Raw genomic sequence first — 12,541 nt, forward strand, 5'->3', positions numbered from 1 at the left:
CTTGATATACAAAGTTTATTACTACTACGCCAACTTTTCTGCCATTTGTGGTCATGAACTGAAACAGCATCTGTTCAAAATGACATGACTAAAGAGCGCAAAAACAACACATTACGAAACAATAAAAGTGAGCATGGGCCAATAGATCTATTCGTGGTGTCTTATACGCGCCCTTTAATGATATCATGTTTGCACCAAATAGGCCCTATAAAAATCCTTTTTCTGTCCACAATATTCTTACCATGCTGCCACCAGATCAAGAATCACGTCGTTCAACAACGGGATGAAGAATATAACACGGGAATAAGGCTAGACTATCCACAACACTGGCTGTTTGGTTATAGATTGTAAATTATAAATAAATGTTCACTTATCTGTCGACCGCTGACATATTGGTAGAGGCATAGGTTTTTGTGGAACACGGATATCCGAAAAAGATATGTTCGAGGCTGTCCGGTCACGCGGACAGACGAGAAAACGTGTTACATCACAAAGCCAGCCTTCATGAAATCAGAACCGCAATTCATGTAGTCGCAACCGACGTCCCATCGGTAACCTTGTCTGGAACCGACACCTTAGATTTCGACAAATAGTTTGCACGTGGGGGGGGGGGGGGATTTCAACACTATAATTTTATGGGACCTGATGTGATGCTCGCAGTCAGGTCCCATCAAACATGCACTGCTAATCAAACATACGCAGTCTCTATAGGAGACAGCGCAAGTTTGATTTCACACCCATGGAGACAAGTTTTCCAGCTGTCACTTATGGCAAAAAAGTTTGTCTAATTTTGTTCGAAAGCTTACCTTTCACACGCGCGCCACTATGAACGAGCTCTGCTGTCGGACTCAAGCAACAATCACAATGTACTTGCGGATTGTGTGCATCTGGAACTCATGAACTTACGATCATAAGTTCTAGCTCCTGGTCGACGCGTTATGTCAGTACGTCATAGGCTATGAAGGTATGCAAAGTCCTGAACGGAATTTGTGTTGATGCGTTCGACTTGCTCGTTATTACGGACATCTCGCATCATCAAAAAAAAGAACTGTGGCTCAAATCCACACTGTGAAGGTGGTTGGACAGCGAAGCTGTAAACGACAACCAGAACGATTACCCATTGTGACGTCACTTGACTTAACACACGTGGCTCTACAAAGAGTGAAACCAGAGACAAGTGAAATGTACGTCCTTAACTGCACCCTTTATTACTTAACAACGACATTATATTCACGCTGTTCTTCTGGCGTCTTTACTTTCCCTGGTATACCCATGGTAGCCTGGAATGAACTGAATGAGTTGCTAGACCGTGGTGATGTCACTACGTGATTTCTGCGCTGTTGGGTACTTTTCCACTCGGAGTCTATAGCTTACGGAACCGTAATCTTTACCGGGAAACACACGTGAGAGAAGGACGTGCTTCGCATTATTTGCAGACGTCATTAGCATACATTACACGGTTTACATTTCACACGAGGGTTTTGAATGACATCAACCCCTTTCGATGCAGCTGCAAACCTAATCTTTAGCGGAACGCGTCAGAGGATGAGCGCCCATCGAAGGATAACTGAGCGAATGCGGAGCGCTGCAGTGGGTGAAAGACGTCGATAGCAAAAGGAGCGCGAGGAGGAGGGTATGGCGAAAGCGTGTGAAGAAAAGCGTAGTGCAGCGCCAGACGGGCTCATGCGCTGACGATGGCTAAGAGATGGCACGAGGGTAGCGCGCGTGATCTTTTAAGCGATGACACCACCGATACCATATATGGAAACAAAGTACTGCATGAGCGGAGGTCAGTCTGCGGCGGCTGCTGTAAATCGCGCCCACGCGTACCCCACGGCTGCCTCTCGCGATCTTCCGATTAGCGATGCAGTCGCTCCATACTTCGCTCCGTTCGCAGCATGCTGCACGAGACAGATTCTCCGCGCCAGCAAGTATATCACCGAATGAAAACATGTAGAGCTGCACTCAAGTTTCGCATTAGCCAGTATCGTCACTGTCGGTGATTTTTTTTGTACTTTAATTTTTGCAGTGAAAACATTAGAACATTTGGAAAGGGCACCAAAAACTTTCGCCTAGTTTACAGGTAGGAACTGTAGATGCTCCGATCATTTGAAATGATCATTAAAAGTGGCACTAGGATTTCCTACTTATTACGAGTTTGTAGAGTATTGGTTTCTAGAGAGAGCAAGAGACAGAGAGAGAGGAGAGTAATAGAATAGAGGAAAGGCAGGGAGGTTAACCAGGCGCACGTCCGGTTTGCTACCTTACCCTGGGGGAAGAGGGTGTAGGGAGGGAAAGAGTGAGAAATGAAATATAGAGAGCACAGTTTCACGCACATATGAAACTTCGCACGAAGTATACCGACGGTCGCCAATACTTGTCGACTTGAGGTAATGTAACAAGGCTTTCGTGGCTTTCTGTGCCATCGACGCATTGGGCTATGGTCCAAGAATGTTCATTTCCGAAAATGGCCTTGAGTGCAGCCGGTTCAATGCTGTCCGGGGAGCTTCACGCTCCGTCGAATGGGGGCCAGAGACATATGACGTGTTCAATTGTTCCTCTGATTCTACAAGAGTCGCACATGGGCGTATCCCCCATTCCAATGTGGAACGAGTAGGCCTTTGTAAATGCCATCCCGAGCCAGAGGCGGCACAATACTGTCGCCTCACAGCGGGAAATGTTTGATGGCCCTTGTAACTTTAAGGATGGGTCAATTTTGTGGAGATGACACTTCGGGAGGTGGAGAGAAGACCAATATTTATGTGTCATAGCTTTAGCCACGATATAAAGCTTTCCAGGAGCGTGTGTTCTACATAAGGGGATTGGGACTGGTCGGCCTTCCAGATAAACAGAGCGGGCGGCTTCGTCGGCGAAGTAATTACCAGTGATGCTGGTATGTCCAGGTAGCCACTGAAACATAATTTCATGCCCCTTATGGTGCATCCAGACGAAGGACCGAATCCGGATTTGCATTGCCGGACGCCGCGTCACGTGACCTCACATCAGCGATTTGCCTCGTCCGCGCCTCGTCCGGGAGCCGCGCGGACGGATAACGCCAAGCGGTTTTTTACATCCGGATTCGGGTAGGGTAAAGCCACCGCTTTAACTTTTAAACACACTGTGTCTGGCAACCAGTACACTTCTCTCCTGCTCGAGGACAGCCGCATTGCAGTCAGCATCACTACTTGGTTTGCAGGCGCCTGGTTTCTGTCCTTCATAGCTCCTGGTTTCGTTCACTTCTGTGAACAATGAAATTGTGCGATGATGCCGCCCCAATCAGGGAATAGTGACTCTCCTGCAAAGAAAAAAAAAAACATCTCAGTCAACTGCTCGCTAGCAGACTACAAAAACGTAGGACGTGTACAACTACATCTGATATCTGGTTGTTTCAGAGAAGTAAATGAATAGAGTAGCAGCGAAAACCAATCACTCAGTGGTGTGTTAAGTGTAAAGAGATCAATATTATCTTATGCATGTTTCTGCAGAAAGTCGGTGCCGACAGCACGGCCATACAAAACTTGTGCGCACTCGTGATACCCCTTCCACGTGAACCCTCTGGATCTGCGTTGAATATTTCGGGCGCGATTGAGCTTGTACACTACCACACGAACGCACTTAAAGACACTTGTGTAGCGGCCTTCGATCAGCACCAAGCTCAGTTTTCAACCGATATACATTTACCTCGGCGATCTCTGTAATAACTTGGAAACGTGTGACACTTACCTGAAGCAAGGTACCGAAGTGTGACCTGCAGCACGGTGTAAGAGTATATTTCTTAAACCGTGGTTTCCACTGATATAGAACGGCGCACAACGGTATCCTCCCTTCGTATGCGGGGCCCCACGCGCGAAAGCTAGTTGCAGAAACTTCTCTCTGCTTACGCGAAGCAGCCTCCGGAATTCGTCGAGGTCACTCTTCAGGAGCTCTTCGTAGAGCAGGTTTTGGACCCCCAATTATTTCCTTCCCATCCAGTCTTTCCGCCAACAACGCCATTTTCGTGGAAACAAATCAAAGTCCTCGTGAATCTCGAACAGAACAACAGCCATCGCGGCCAAACGTCGCTTTTTGCTGGCCTCCACTTTGTAGGAAGAAACTATCAAACCAGTCTGCTGCTAGCCAGCGCAGAGGCTGCGGTCGAGAGTAATCCGGCTCGGTGGCGCTGTTGTCTGCTAGGGCTTCGTCCGCCGTGTGGATGCGCCTGCAGTCGGACGGTCCGTGGTAAAGTCGTCCGCGTCCGCTAAAAATCCGGATTCGGTCCTTCGTCTGGACGCACCATTAGCGACAGCTTGATGGTAATCTTCTCGTATCTCATATGCCATCTGCTCACGAGTCCTGCGATAAATGGCAAAATGCATACTCTGAAGTGCTGCCTTATAATCGCAAAAGAGGGCCCATTTATGAGGTGTCTTTTGCAGGAGGTGTTGTATAGCAATACGCCGTTGATTTTGTCACTTGTGACAGTTTGAACTTCAGTGTGGTTTTCGTAGCCGTAATGACAACGGCACCTGAAGAGCTGGAAGATGAAACCGAACCATTGGTATAGATGTGTATTCGGTCCCCGTAGGTCTCATTTATTAATAGTAGCGTCATCTGTTTCAGAGCTATTCTTGGGTGATTGGCCTTCTTATTTACTCTCGGAATACTTATAGGCGAAATTGAGGCTGTTGCAGGCACCAGAAGGGGAATGAAGGCCTTGCTGCTGGGATGTATACTGATGGAAGACAATCTGGATTGGTGACCATAACTTCAGAAAGCGAGGAAAGATGTCTCTGCGAAGGCAAGAACGCCAAGTGATGATTGGGGACGCGGGAAAGATGACGAATATGCGCCCTGAGAGAATAGACTGCAACGTATCTTTGGCGAGAACGGTTGTTGCAGGTGTTGATACGCAGCGAGGAACTCCTAAGCAAGTGCGCAATGCTTGGCCCTGTAAACTCTCCAATGAGTGAACATTTTACTTGCACGTATTGGACAACACTGGAAGGCTGTAGCCTAGATATCCTAGAAGTAGGGCTCTGTACAACTGAAGCATGGAGCGTACAGATGTGCCCCATGTTTTGCCACACATGAATCTCAGTACCTGGGCTTGATGGGTCTTTCCGTAGGCTATAGTGTGTCCATTAATAGAGACTAGGTATGGTGTCATAGGCTTTCATGTGAGTGCAATCAATGCACATTTCTCGGCTGATACAGTCAAGCCTTGTGCTTGAAGATATGCTGATGTCAAGGTTGCTGCCCGTTGACAACGCGGCGCACCTGAAGCCGAGTAACTGCAGAAGTCCAAATGCAGATGTCACCTGCGTTTATCGAGAGGCAGATTGTTTTAGCTAAAACGTCAGCTAGTCCAATGACTGTCACATTGAACAACGTCAGACTCAATACTCCTCCCTGAGGCATGCCGCAGTAGGTGTAATGTTCAGCTGTGGGACCATCTTCTGTTTGCACAATAAACGACCGGCGAGTTATGTTGTCGGATAACCAGCGAAGCATGCGGCCGCCAATTCCACTAGTCTCCAGGGAGGTGGCGATGGCATCATGTGCAACGTTGTGATACGTGCCTTTAACATCGAGAAAGTGTGCAACTCATATAAGCTTACGGCTTTTCTCCTGCTTCACAAACGTTGTGAGGCCAATGACGCTGTCAATTGAAGAACGACCCCGACGAAAGCCTGCCATGGGTGCGTATAGATATTGTAGCGCTCGAGATATACGTGCAAAGACCATCCTTTCCATAACCTTGCCGATGCAGCTGGCGCGAGCAATAGCGCCATATGCCGGCAAGTCCAACAGAGATTTTCCCGCCTTTAGTAATGCCACCAGCCGACTTAACTTACATTCCCAGGGAACAGTACCTATACGCCATGAGTTGTTAAAGCTGTTCAGAAGCGCTCTTCTTGCCTCTTGTTCAAGGTGTCCCAGGGCAGAATAGGTGATGCCGTCAGGGTCTGGAGAGGATGATCGTTTGGAAACTGTTATGGCAGCTTCGAGTTCTTCCATCGTAAAACACACGTCCATTTCCGGTGCGTGAGCCGCTGGGAGGTCACTCACATCAACGTTGGTGTTGACAGGCTCACCAGTGACTCTCGCACATAATTCCTGCGCCACACCAAGCTCTGTTTGACCAAAATGGAGGGCCAAAGCTACAAATGGGTGTCGTTGTTGTGGGGATGATCGAAGACCACATGCTGTCCTCCAGATATGTCAAAGCGGCTTACGAGGATCCAGTGACTCGCAGAATGTCTTCCATCACTCACTCTCGAGTTTGTCTGTGCGGTGGTGAATTTTCTTCTGAATACGACGTGCGTCTCTCAGATCATAAATTAATATTGTGCTTCTGTATCGTCGGTCTGCACGCTGTAGAATCGCACAAAGTCTTTCAAGTTCAATGTCAAAATCTGTTCGGTTTCATGACAGCGATGATGATCACTTGGCAGCTTTAAGTGCTTCTGCAATGGTGTCGTCGATTTCGCCGGCGAAATCTCCCCCACACGCTTCGTCCATAAGCGACGTAAACATAGTGCAGTCAGTGCTCTTCAAGACAACACGAGAGAAAGACCGAGTGAGTCCCTTAATTGTTAAGGAGGTGGGAATGTGATTACTCCCATGAGTCTGGATGTCGCAAAACCATATAACATCTGAAGTTCCGTGGCACCAATGTCAAGTCCAGGCAGCCATATATGTAGGACCCCGCAGATACGTCAGGCTACCATCGTTCACGGTGCAGAGGTCATAAACAGAAGCAAACGACGCAATATTCCTTCCCCTTGAGTTGATCTTGGTGCTTCCCCAAAGCAAGCGGTGCGCATTGCAGTGCGAAGTAATGACGCAGGGGCCATCAGTTTCCTTTAATATGTATTTCAGTCTTTCAGAGTCAAGCCGCCTTGATGGGGTATTGTAACAGCCAATAAGAGTAAAGGCGAGATTTTTCTTTTTGACGCGGAGGCATACGTATTGGTTGTAGTCATGAGGCTTAACAGCATGCGAAACATAGGTCAAGTCCGTGCGCATGTAAATGAGAACGTTGCTCCTTTCCTGGCATGTAGAAGAAGCAAAAGCTTCGTAACCAGATAGTCTGTAGAGCTTTGATACGTTTGGTTCACAAATAGCAAGTATATTGAACTGATTCTTCAAGACAAATTGGCAGAAATCCGAGATGCGGGACTTAAAGCCTCTGGCATTCCATTGAAAAATCGTCGCACTTCTAACTTCAATGCGAAGAGAAAGTATTGGGTGAGCCATGGTGCTTATAGGAGGCTTGTAAGTACTGGATTAAGTGCAAGCACTATTTGCTATACGCTTTGAGCTGTTGTGTCTGCAGCTTGTTCAGTAGCATGCGAATCGTGTTCATTAGGGATCGCACCATTATAACCACTTGCCGATCCTGTTCAGTCAATTCACAGGCAGGAGATGCCCGGGATGGTCGACTTCCATCGGCGTGCAGTGATTCTGCTGGTGGTTGCCATTTTGGCAACGCAGGCCAGGCTTCGGTGTCCGTATTCTTCCCAGTGTTGTTGTCCTTTGTATGCCTTTCTGATGTCAATGGCCTGGGTGGCAGAGGAGGAGGTGACTGTTGAGATGGCATACGCATCACCGACGCAGAAGCTTTTCTTGAAGAACGTCGGCGACGGGAGCGTCGCTTCCCAATTTTAATGACAGCTTCTCAATGAGGAATGATCTCTTGCCATGTATTTTAAGATAGCCATTTCCTTCTTGATCTTGGGACAATCTTTGGATGATGCCTCATGAGATCCGTGGCAGTTTGGGCATTTCATGACAGTGGTGACACATCTATCCGCGCCGTGTGGTTCAGTGCAGCGGGGGCACACTGTTTCGTTTTCACAGTCGCTGGCCACGCGTCGAATCTTCATGCATTTGCGGCACTGTAGAGGCTTCGGAATGAAAGTCCGGACAGGATGACGAAAGTGGCCTACCTTAACGTGAGACGTGAGGCAGTTGCCCTTTGATAACAATCTTCACGCAATGTGAGTTGCCCAGGCGGTAGACATCAACAATGACGTCACGATCACTCGCTGCTCTAACCAGAATCGGCAAGTCATTGCTGAGGATGTCCAAGTCTACATCATATATTACATCCGTGAAGACATCAGAGCCCAGCGGGATGTGAGAGCGCATCTGCATGCCATCAAGATCTGTTACTTCGCGTAGGACGCTAAGAGCACCCACATGCAGAACGTCAACCGTCAGTACATTTTTGCGGGTGTTCACTCTAATGTCCATGATTTCATTCGGCACCACGGTCTCCAGCAGCATCGAGACAGATTGCCTGTTAAGCCGCTTCATGTTACCGTTGGGTATAACAGGCATAGACAGAATGGTGTTGGCGTTGGGTTTCCGCGTGGGCTGAACAGTTTGCGTTCTGGAGGACGAAGAGGACCTGGTGCTCCTTCTCTTCGCCTTGCGGCTCCACACAAGTTCGAAGCCTTCGTCGTCGGAAGGGTCCTCGCTGCTGAGCGAGTAGGTATGGGCACCTTCACTGTCGCTGTCAGTCTGGAGCCCGATCCGCTTCCTCGAGTCGGCCGTCACTGGCACCGCTTCAACAGGCAGACGCCCTGGGCCGTCCACGTCCATCGCCACCGAGCAAGGCGCGACGACTGACAGATACACTGGAGATTTCACAAAAATAGCCACAGGTAGAAAAACAACACTTTTGTAGCGAGAGCTACATAGGCCATATTCTCGCCGTTTCGCTTTAACCGGTGGCCGCACCGCGAGCTGAGCCATTGCCTAACAACCGCCGCAGCTGGCGGCGCCACTCGCCGCGCGATCTGGCATGACGTCAGAGGTGGAGCCGATGAAACCGCGTTGCAACAACAGAGGAGGGGCCGGCGTTGTATCGTATATATAGAAGAAGCGACTCGGTTTGATTCGTCGGCAGATATGGAAAGTGAGTCGGAGAACCTGAAAGAAGCCAGGCTTCGTCGTCGGAACGAAACCAAGAGGAGGCAGCGAGCCAAGGAGACGGAGGAAGAATGAGCCGCACGCCTCGAGAAGCGTCGTAAGTACGAAGCGGCCAGGCGAGTGGATTCCGATGAGGATAGCACCCGAAACGTGTTCAAGTCACTGGACGACAACCCCTTATCCTCCCGCCTCATCGACCATCTTTGTGGCAATTGAGAAACAAGATGGAGACTTTCAAAATAGATGTCTTGCACTTTTAAAATGTGTAGTCTTTAATGTAACCATAACTTCACGAGAGGTAAGAACCAAATCTAAAGACTCAGACGTGCGAAGCTAAACGATAATAATGTAACCGTAGAGAGAACTAAGCTAAACAATAAGATTAACCCTACCTCTCGCTAAGCACACCCAGGCATAGCTGAGTTAAGCCACAGCCAATTTTGAGAGAAAAATGAGTGGCTGCTACTAATTATAATTTTTAAATCTATTTAAGTTCAACACATGCATAAGACTACTAAGATTAACGTTTGAAATCGAACATAAATATTCACAGGAGGTCTTAGAACTGTTTGTAATAATTACTAGATATTTAATGTGTACTTAATATAAAACGGCAGTCACATTGAGGGAACACGACGTCGTACATATCCTAGCATATGCTAAATATATTTCAGATTTGTGATAGCAACATGATCATCGGAAAAAAGGTTTCTGCAATAGATTTGAAGTTGCAGCTATCCTTGACATATTACACGCTTTTCCGCAGATGTTGATGTAGACGGCCGCTCAAATATTCTAAAAATTTTAGGAAGCGGTGCACTTTTTAAAACTTTCTTATAGCCTGGTCCCTACCTAAATATGAAAATTACTTGTGTTGACAGTGGTCTACTCTACACGTGGCCAGCCATCTGTTGGAATTTATGACACTTCTTTCAACATTGTGTGATCTCGTACAATGCATAGACGTTGATTCTCGTGCTAATATTTTGATAATGTTCATAAAAAATATCAATTTCGTTCAACATGGGTGGGTTACTTCGCGCCCCCTACATGAGAAAATAGTGGTGATTCCTGTGACTCTCGTGGGCTGTACTAAAACCAAAATTTATGTATGAAAGCACGCCATCCAAGTTATTTTGCTCAACGGCCATGCACATGGACAACACGTCATCAATTTTTTGTTAAATCATTCAGTTAGCTCCCATGTTCCTGGATGATACGCACTAATTGTTCGGTGCACAGTGCCACTTGGCTGGAATATTGGCTGCCACTTGGTTTCAATGCGCAAAAATTCGTAAGTAAGGATAAAATTTGTTTGTAATTTACCACAGATCATAAACATAAGCGTCTAAAGCGTAAGCTCAATCTGAAACTGGTGAATGTCTGGCAGCAGAACGATGCTGCGCAGTACAAGTGGTATCTGCAAAATTCACATCTCGGGGGAATATAAGTTAAATGAAGGTGAGATCGGCCGTTGTAGCATTCTTCGCGTCGGATAACTTGCTTTTATGTTTTGCTATAAATTTGCCATGCTCGGGTATTACCTGTTGCTACACCATATCAGGCATGCGTAAACATATGCAGCGATCCTTAAATCTGCTGACTAAGAGGTATTCAGCTGTGAAATTTACAGCGGCTAAGAAAAAAAGTACGCGAAAGAGAAAAACATTCCAACAAAATTGCAGTCATGCGTTTAAGAACATTGACTCAAGTCTAACTTCCGATGTAAACACCCCCTTGTGCAAAACAAAACAAAATAAAGTACACTTCTACTGTAATTACATTTCGTCGAGGCCACTATTGACGTCTATGGCGTGTACTGTCTCAGTACTACGTATACGTCAAGGCGTCATTAGCTGCGGAGCGCGCAGGAACTTTGCCAATGTTATAGAAAACATGATTTTCGGTTTGTTGTCAGGAAGTGCCACCTCACTAGCTATAATCAACATGTTGTATGACAGCGAAATAGTTATAATTGATCTTAGAGAATATATGGGCTGAACCTAAAAAAGTTTGAAAAGAAATACAATAGATGAAATAGAAATACAAGCTTCATCAAAATCACTCCCTCACCAGAACAGGAATTGGCCTCCATGGTGCAGTATTCGGCCACTACCTCCCTCATGACTTCGACAATTAACCCATGGCCCTCAGTCCCCAGTGGCTGCGGAGCACCTGACCAAGGCGGCGGTCAGACCTGCGACGTGGCAGAGGGTGCTAAGAATCCCTGGGTCCGGACAGGCCGCCAATTGAAACTGAACCTGGCAACGTTCAACACGCGTACCCTCTCGAGTGAGGCTAGCTTAGCAGGACTATTTGAGGAATTATCAGGCATTGCCCGGGATATTATTGGCCTTAGTGAGGTTAGAAGAACTGGTGAGGCTTACACAGTGCTGAGAAACGGCCACATCCTCTGCTACAGAGGTCTTCCAGAAAAGAGAGAATCCGGGGTAGGATTTCTAGTTCATAACAACATAGCGGGCAACATTGATGAATTCTACAGCATTAGTGAGAGGGTAGCCGTCGTCGTAATAAAGCTGAATAGGAGGTACAAAATGAAGGTAGTACAAGCCTACGCCCCAACTTCCAGTCACGATGATGAAGACATAGAACAGTTTTATGAAGATGTCGAATTTGCAATGAGAAAGGTGCAAACTCAGTATACTGTAGTCATGGGCGATTTCAATGCAAAAGTGGGGAAGAAGCAGGTTGGCGAGCAAGCAATTAATTGGCAACTACGGCATCGATTCTAGGAATGCAAGAGGAGAGATGCTGGTGGAATTCGCGGAAAGGAATAGGCTCCGACTAATGAATACCTTCTTCAGGAAGCGCAGAAACAGGAAGTGGACCTGGAAAAGCCCTAATGGAGAAACAAGGAATAAAATAGATTTCATACCCTCTGCCGATCCGAGCATAGTGCAGAATGTAGAAGTGTTAGGTAAGGTAAAGTGCAGTGACCATAGGTGAGTGAGGTCTAGGATTTCTCTCAATTTGAAGAGAGAAAAAGTGAAATTAGTCAAGAGGAAACAGGCCAACCTAGACGCAGTGAGGGTGAAAGCAGGCCAATTCAGGCTGGTGCTCGCAAACAAATATGCAGCTTTAGAACAAGAAGATGAAGATAACATAGAGGTAATGAACGAAACTGTAACTAGACTGATCTCAGAAGCAGCAATTGAAGTGGGAGGTAACGCACCAAGGCAACCAGTAGGGAAGAGAGAGAGAAAAATGCAAAGGAAAGACAGGGAGGTTAACCAGAGGTTATCTCCGGTTGGCTACCCGGTACCGGGGGAGGGGTAAATGGATGCGAAAGGAGAGAGAGAAAAAAATAAGTGAAAAGAAAGAATAAACAAGAAAGTAGTAGGGAAGCTCTCCCAAGAAACAAATGACCTAATAAAGAAACGACAAAACATGAAAGTTTCGAATTCAAGAGATGAGATAGAATTCGCTGAACTGTCAAAACTGATCAAACAGAAGAAAGTAAGGGATATTCGAAATTATAACGTGGGAAAGATTGAGGAAGCCGTAAAATATGGACGCAGCATGAAATCAGTAAGAAGAAAGCTTGGCATAGGACAAGGCAAGATGTATGCACTGAAAGATAAGCATGGTAATATCATCAGCA

This window comes from Dermacentor silvarum, chromosome 5, assembly GCF_013339745.2.
Source record: "Dermacentor silvarum isolate Dsil-2018 chromosome 5, BIME_Dsil_1.4, whole genome shotgun sequence".
Taxonomy (NCBI): domain Eukaryota; kingdom Metazoa; phylum Arthropoda; class Arachnida; order Ixodida; family Ixodidae; genus Dermacentor; species Dermacentor silvarum.